Genomic DNA, 6,554 nt, shown 5'->3' with positions numbered 1-6,554 from the left:
GCAGGATTGCCGTTACTGAATTAGGTGAAGACCCATTCTACTAGAAAGGTGGGTTCATCCTGGGCAGCTGGTCGGGGAGTCTCGGCATTGCAACTTTGCCGAGCAGCTATTTAGTAAACACTTTTGCTAAGTTTTACAAGTTTGATACCTTGGCTGATGATAACCTCAAGTTGGGTCATTCGGTGCTGCAGAGTCGTACGCACTCTCCCACCCGTTCAAGAGCTTTGGTATAACCCCATGGTTCTTAATGTGACCCCAGCATCCTCTAGGTCGTATGAGAAAATAGGATTTTAATACCTACCGGTAAATCCTTTTCTCTTAGTACGTAGAGGATGCTGGGCACCCGTCCCAGTCCATACTGTGTCTGCAGTTATTACTTGTGGTTATACACATGTTGTGTTACGGTTCTGGTCAGCTTTTTGCTGCAATTGTTCATGCCGTTGGCTTGTGTTCTGTTGAATGCCACGTTCTGCGGCATGCTTAAGGTGTGAGCTGGTAAGATGCTCACCTTAGTTTAACTATAAATCCTTTCCTCGAAATGTCCGTCTCCCTGGGCACAGTTCCTATAACTGGAGTCTGGAGGAGGGGCATAGAGGGAGGAGCCAGTTCACACCCTTTGAAAGTCTTAAAGTGCCCATGTCTCTTGCGGATCCCGTCTATACCCCATGGTTCTTAATGTGACCCCAGCATCCTCTACGGACTAAGAGAAAAGGATGCCCTTGTGTACTATCCTGACTTCTCCTCCCGTCTGCTTACTTTGTGCCTTCCAACGCACAATGCGAACTACAGGTGGTGCTGCAGGGCCCACACCCTTTTACTTGCCTTACAGAGCAGCTCTGGAGCTGTTACAGTGCCCAGCTGCTGCAAGAAATCAGCTTGAATGCTTCAGGGGATGGGGCATGGCCAACATGAGCCCCACACCAAAGGAGGGTGGGGGTGTTTAATGCGAACAAGGGGTCATCCAAGCACTGCAAAAGGCCGCCATGCCCTGCATGCCCCTTTTCTCTATGGAATCCGAATCTCGCAAGAATCCGACAGCGGGATGATGACATTTTCCCTTGTTCAGGTTTTCCGAGTCAGGCGGGAACAACCGAGCCTGCCTCGGACCAGTGTAAACCACGTGGAGTTCGTGGGGAATTCGGTTCTCGGAGAACCGAACCCGCTCCTCTCTACCTTATACCCATCATTTTTTTTATTTTCAATCTAAGCCCCTGCAGTTTTCTGTAAGCATCTGCTTCGCTATGATGATCAACAAGTCACAAGGGCAAACACTCAGGGTGTGAGGCGTAGATCTTAGGACCAGCTGCTACAAGCATGGCAGAGGTGTCACTATCACTGGTGACACCCAGAGAGGTGGCGAGGGAGATTGTAATGCAGTGCGCGCAGATAAGCAGCGCAATGGTAAAAAGGAGGCATGGTTTCATAGGTAGGGGCGTGGCCTGGTGGCCTGAATCTACATTTTGTTGCTCCGGGTGTCCCGGGGGTTGGGGGCTGCACCCGGGGACTAGTGTGTGAGAGGTGCTGGCTCCTGCATAGTGACAGGGCATGGCCACCCAGCATGACGCCTCCCTTCTTGACCATGCTGTAATTGCAGTCGCACTGCAGTTCAGCGTGATCATAAAAAATGGTGTAGGCTCCTGCTGGTGCAGACTGTATGTGCGCGCAGGAAGCCGCCACCATTTTTGTGATCACAGCGGCTGAATGTGATGTCATACAGCCGCTGTGACCACGCCCCCTGTGTCTCCTCCGTTGCAGACCCCATTTTGAAGCCTTGCCCCCGCACCGCTCCATCCCTGACTTGGAAATGGAGTGTTGCTGACCCACCTCTCCCCCCCTTCCCCGCCCCGATTGACAGGCAGAGGCGATCACATTCTCTGCGGGGTGCCGCAGAAAATGCAGGCACATGCGTATGCTCTTAGCAATTTTTGCAGTTGGATCGCTTATTGTGATTGCAATCCAACCTGAATCAGGCCCTATTACCTATCACAATGCGCTGCGGGCAGTACAAAATTGGGTTAATATAGGAGAAAAACCCCCAGACCTGTGCTCCTTAACTGTACCTGGTGGCTAGTGGAGCGGCTGCCCAGTAATCAGTGTCCACCGCAGTGCGCACACGGCCCACCCCCTACGGCCTCGCTCCCCTTCATCAGCGGCCTCGTGATCCGGAAGGGTGGTGTGTGTGTGACTGACCTTAGGATGAAACCGGAGCCTCCGCTGCAGTGACCCAGCAACCAGGGCACGGGAGTATACAGCGCCGCTGGGAGTGATGAAGCTGCAGTAAAGATGTCTATTAGACCTAGCCTGCTGCAGCCCTTGTAGATTCTCATAAAACAAGTTCTTCTTTTCTTGTCAAAATTAATAGCTAAGAATAGGCTGCCTGAGGCAGGCCCCTGTTAATTGGCCTGCTACTGAAGGCACCAACTACAAACTGAGCTCCCTGTTCATGGAAGCGGGGTTATAGAGGAGAATGCACTGAGCTTCTTGGGAACAGTCAAAAGCTTTGAGCCGGTTGGTGCCTCAGATCAAGATCCTACTCTACACCCCAATGTGAATCCTTGTGGAGTCCAGTGTACCCCACAGAAGAAATGAATGTGTCACACCCATTGGCAGCAACCTTAGAATAGCTGCTGACGGGCACAATTGAGAAAGGAAGGGGGGGGGGACATTTGAATCCAGCACATAGATGCAATTCAAATATGTAATTTGTACCTTCCTATTTTAAAATATAATGGATGAACCTCACCCTGTGAGAACAATCTTCATGATCAAGAGATCTAATATGTAAAATAAGTATGAGTTGGGATAGGGCTGGGGAGGGTGGCAGCTCGGGCAGCCCCTCCCCCGTCAAGTTAAGGAGATTCAACTGAGGAAGCACAAGGGAACTCTCGTCTGGGGACAACAACTGCAGGGAGACCACATCTTTTCAGATGAACATGGGAGGGCGGAAGGCTGCCTAATACTGAAGCACCATCAAATATCAAACCATATCCAACAACTAGTACAAGCATTCCTGGGGGAAGGTCTGCAGCAGAAGGATTTGCATACGGTGATGTCATCCAAGCAGTGGGCCAAAGTTGGCTGGAACCCTCATCTGCATATAAAAAGAGAAAAGGGGCATGCAGGGCATGGCGGCCTTTTGCAGTGCTTGGATGACCCCTAGTTCGCATTAAACACCCCCACCCTCCTTTGGTGTGGGGCTCATGTTGGCCATGCCCCATCCCCTGAAGCATTCATGCTGATTCGGATTCCATAGAGAAAAGGGGCATGCAGGGCATGGCGGCCTTTTGCAGTGCTTGGATGACCCCTAGTTTGCATTAAACACCCCCACCCTCCTTTGGTGTGGGGCTCATGTTGGCCATGCCCCATCCCCTGAAGCATTCAAGCTGATTTCTTGCAGCAGCTGGGCACTGTAACATATAAAGAGCTGCGCGTTGCTGCCATTTTTACTCGTGCATTGAAGAGAGAGCGGAGAGGACGTGGCTATGTTCTCTCAGTGGAAATCTCAATATCAGTGCTCAGTATCAGTGGTTACTTATTGCTGCTCAGTAATACTAGTAGTGTGTCTCTCCTGCTCAGTGTCAGTTCTCAGTAGTATCCTCATCAGTGCTCAGTATCACTGCTCATTGTCTTGTGCTGCATTGTGGTGCTCAGCATACTACAGTACATTACTAATAGTCCAGTGCTGCATCTTGCTGCTCAGTGTCAGTTCTAGTATCCTCATCAGTGCTCACTATCACTGCTCATTGCATTGTGGTGTTCTGTATACTACAGTAACATAGTAATATAGTATATATAGAGGAGCGGGTTCGGTTCTCCGAGAACCGAATTCCCGACGAACTCCACGTGGTTTACACTGGTCCGAGGCAGGCTCGGTTGTTCCCGCCTGACTCGGAAAACCTGAACAAGGGAAAATGTCATCATCCCGCTGTCGGATTCTCGCGAGATTCGGATTCCATATAAAGAGCTGCGCGTTGCCGCCATTTTTACTCGTGCATTGAAGAGAGAGCGGAGAGGACGTGGCTATGTTCTCTCAGTGGAAATCTCAATATCAGTGCCCAGTATCAGTGGTTACTTATTGCTGCTCAGTAATACTAGTAGTGTGTCTCTCCTGCTCAGTGTCAGTTCTCTGTAGTATCCTCATCAGTGCTCAGTATCACTGCTCATTGTCTTGTGCTGCATTGTGGTGCTCAGCATACAACAGTACATTACTAATAGTCCAGTGCTGCATCTTGCTGCTCATGTTGGCTATGCCCCAGCCCCTGAAGCATTCAAGCTGATTTCTTGCAGCAGCTGGGCACTGTAACAGCTCCAGAGCTGCTCTGTAAGGCAAGTAAAAGGGTGTTGGCCCTGCAGCACTACCTGTAGTTTGCATTGTGCGTTGGAAGGCACAAAGTAAGCAGACAGGAGAAGTCAGGAAAGTGCACAAGGGCATAGAAGGCAGGGGCTCAAGAAAAGAGAAGTGGAAACAGACAGCAAACTAGGCTGGAGAGAGACCTGAGACAAAGAGATCTGAATTATACGAGTAGCCGACCAGAGGAAACACAAATTATGCAGTCAAGTGTCCCACATTTGGGGAAATCGTAGGAGCAGCACACCCAGAGTGCAATGGGTGAGCCTTGCCCTGGTAGAAGCACCTTCCTGATCATAGTATCTCACTTGGCAGGTAAGTAGGAGTTGGGCTTGAGCTGGGGAGGGTCGCTGCTCGGATACCCCCCTGTCAAGTGAAGGAGATCCAACTGAGGCAGCACAAGGAAACTCTCGAAAAAAAACAAGGCTAGAGGAAGATCTGAGACAAAGAAATCTGACTTTTACCAGAGCTGACCAGAGGAAAGCACAAACACAGTCCCCCACTACCACAAATAATGCAGTCGAGTTTCCCACATTTGGGGAAATCACAGGGGTCAGCATACCCAGAATGCAATGAATGAACCTCACCCTGGGAGAACAATCTTCATGACCATGGTATCTCCTATGCAAAATAAGTATGATTTGGGATAGGGCTGGGGAGGGCCGCTGCTCAGGCACATCTCTGTCAAGTAAAGGAGATTCAACTGAGGCAGCACAAGGGAACTCTCATCTGGGGACAACAACTGCAGGGAGAACACATATTTTCAGATGAACATGGGAGAGCAGAAGGCTGCCTAATGCACCCCAAACAACAAACCAAATGCAACAACTAGTACAAGCATTCCTGGGGGAAGGTCTGCAGAAGACGGATTTGCATACGGTGATGTCATCCAAGCAGTGGGCCAAAGTTGGCTGGAACCCTCATCTGCATATGAAAAGAGAAAAGGGGTATGCAGGGCATGGCGGCCTTTTGCGGCGCTTGGATGACCCTTAGTTCGCATTAAACACCTCCACCCTCCGTCGGTGTGGGGCTCATGTTGGCTATGCCCCAGCCCCTGAAGCATTCAAGCTGATTTCTTGCAGCAGCTGGGCACTGTAACAGCTCCAGAGCTGCTCTGAAAGGCAAGTAAAAGGGTGTGGGCCCTGCAGCACTACCTGTAGTTTGCATTGTGCGTTGGAAGGCACAAAGTAAGCAGACAGGAGAAGTCAGGAGAGTGCACAAGGGCATAGAAGGCAGCGGCTCAAGAAAAGAGAAGTGGAAACAGACAGCAAACTGGGCTGGAGAGAGACCTGAGACAAAGAGATCTGAATTATACGAGTAGCCGACTAGAGGAAACACAAATTATGCAGTCAAGTGTCCCACATTTGGGGAAATCGTAGGAGCAGCACACCCAGAGTGCAATGGGTGAGCCTTGCCCTGGGAGAAGCACCTTCATGATCATAGTATCTCACCTGGCAGGTAAGTAGGAGTTGGGCTAGAGATGGGGAGGGTCGCTGCTCGGGCACCCCCCTGTCAAGTGAAGGAGATCCAACTGAGGCAGCACAAGGAAACTCTCGAAAAAAGAACAAGGCTAGAGGAAGATCTGAGACAAAGAAATCTGTCTTTTACCAGAGCTGACCAGAGGAAAGCACAAACACAGTCCCCCACTACCACAATTAATGCAGTCGAGTTTCCCACATTTGGGGAAATCACAGGGGTCAGCATACCCAGAATGCAATGAATGAACCTCACCCTGGGAGAACAATCTTCATGACCATGGAAACTCCTATGCAAAATAAGTATGATTTGGGATAGGGCTGGGGAGGGCCGCTGCTCAGGCACATCTCTGTCAAGTAAAGGAGATTCAACTGAGGCAGCACAAGGGAACTCTCATCTGGGGACAACAACTGCAGGGAGAACACATATTTTCAGATGAACATGGGAGGGCAGAAGGCTGCCTAATACTGAAGCACCCCCAAACAACAAACCAAATGTAACAACTAGTAAAAGCATTCCTGGGAGAAGGTCTGCAGAAGACGGATTTGCATACGGTGATGTCATCCAAGCAGTGGGCCAAAGTTGGCTGGAACCCTCATCTGCATATGAAAAGAGAAAAGGGTTATGCAGGGCATGGCGGCCTTTTGCGGTGCTTGGATGACCCCTAGTTCGCATTAAATACCTCCACCCTCCTTCGGTGTGGGGCTCATGTTGGCTATGCCCCAGCCCC

General features: G+C 50.3%; 4 non-coding genes across 4 annotated transcripts; all 4 read right to left on the bottom strand.

The window, feature by feature from the left end:
• Positions 1–4,507: 4,507 nt before the first annotated feature.
• LOC135036190 (U1 spliceosomal RNA) lies at positions 4,508–4,671 on the bottom strand. The gene has a single exon (XR_010231006.1). It is a non-coding gene; the product is annotated as a U1 spliceosomal RNA (small nuclear RNA).
• Positions 4,672–4,822: 151 nt separating this feature from the next.
• LOC135036106 (U1 spliceosomal RNA) lies at positions 4,823–4,986 on the bottom strand. Its single transcript, XR_010230941.1, has one exon. It is a non-coding gene; the product is annotated as a U1 spliceosomal RNA (small nuclear RNA).
• A 664-nt stretch (positions 4,987–5,650) lies between these two features.
• LOC135036147 (U1 spliceosomal RNA) lies at positions 5,651–5,814 on the bottom strand. Its single transcript, XR_010230980.1, has one exon. It is a non-coding gene; the product is annotated as a U1 spliceosomal RNA (small nuclear RNA).
• Positions 5,815–5,966: 152 nt separating this feature from the next.
• On the bottom strand, positions 5,967–6,130 carry LOC135036057 (U1 spliceosomal RNA). Its single transcript, XR_010230894.1, has one exon. It is a non-coding gene; the product is annotated as a U1 spliceosomal RNA (small nuclear RNA).
• Positions 6,131–6,554: the final 424 nt, after the last annotated feature.

Source organism: Pseudophryne corroboree, unplaced genomic scaffold (assembly GCF_028390025.1).
Source record: "Pseudophryne corroboree isolate aPseCor3 unplaced genomic scaffold, aPseCor3.hap2 scaffold_630, whole genome shotgun sequence".
In the NCBI taxonomy this organism is placed as follows: domain Eukaryota; kingdom Metazoa; phylum Chordata; class Amphibia; order Anura; family Myobatrachidae; genus Pseudophryne; species Pseudophryne corroboree.
Note: the sequence above shows the minus strand (reverse complement) of the source record. Positions and strands in the feature narration are given on the sequence as shown.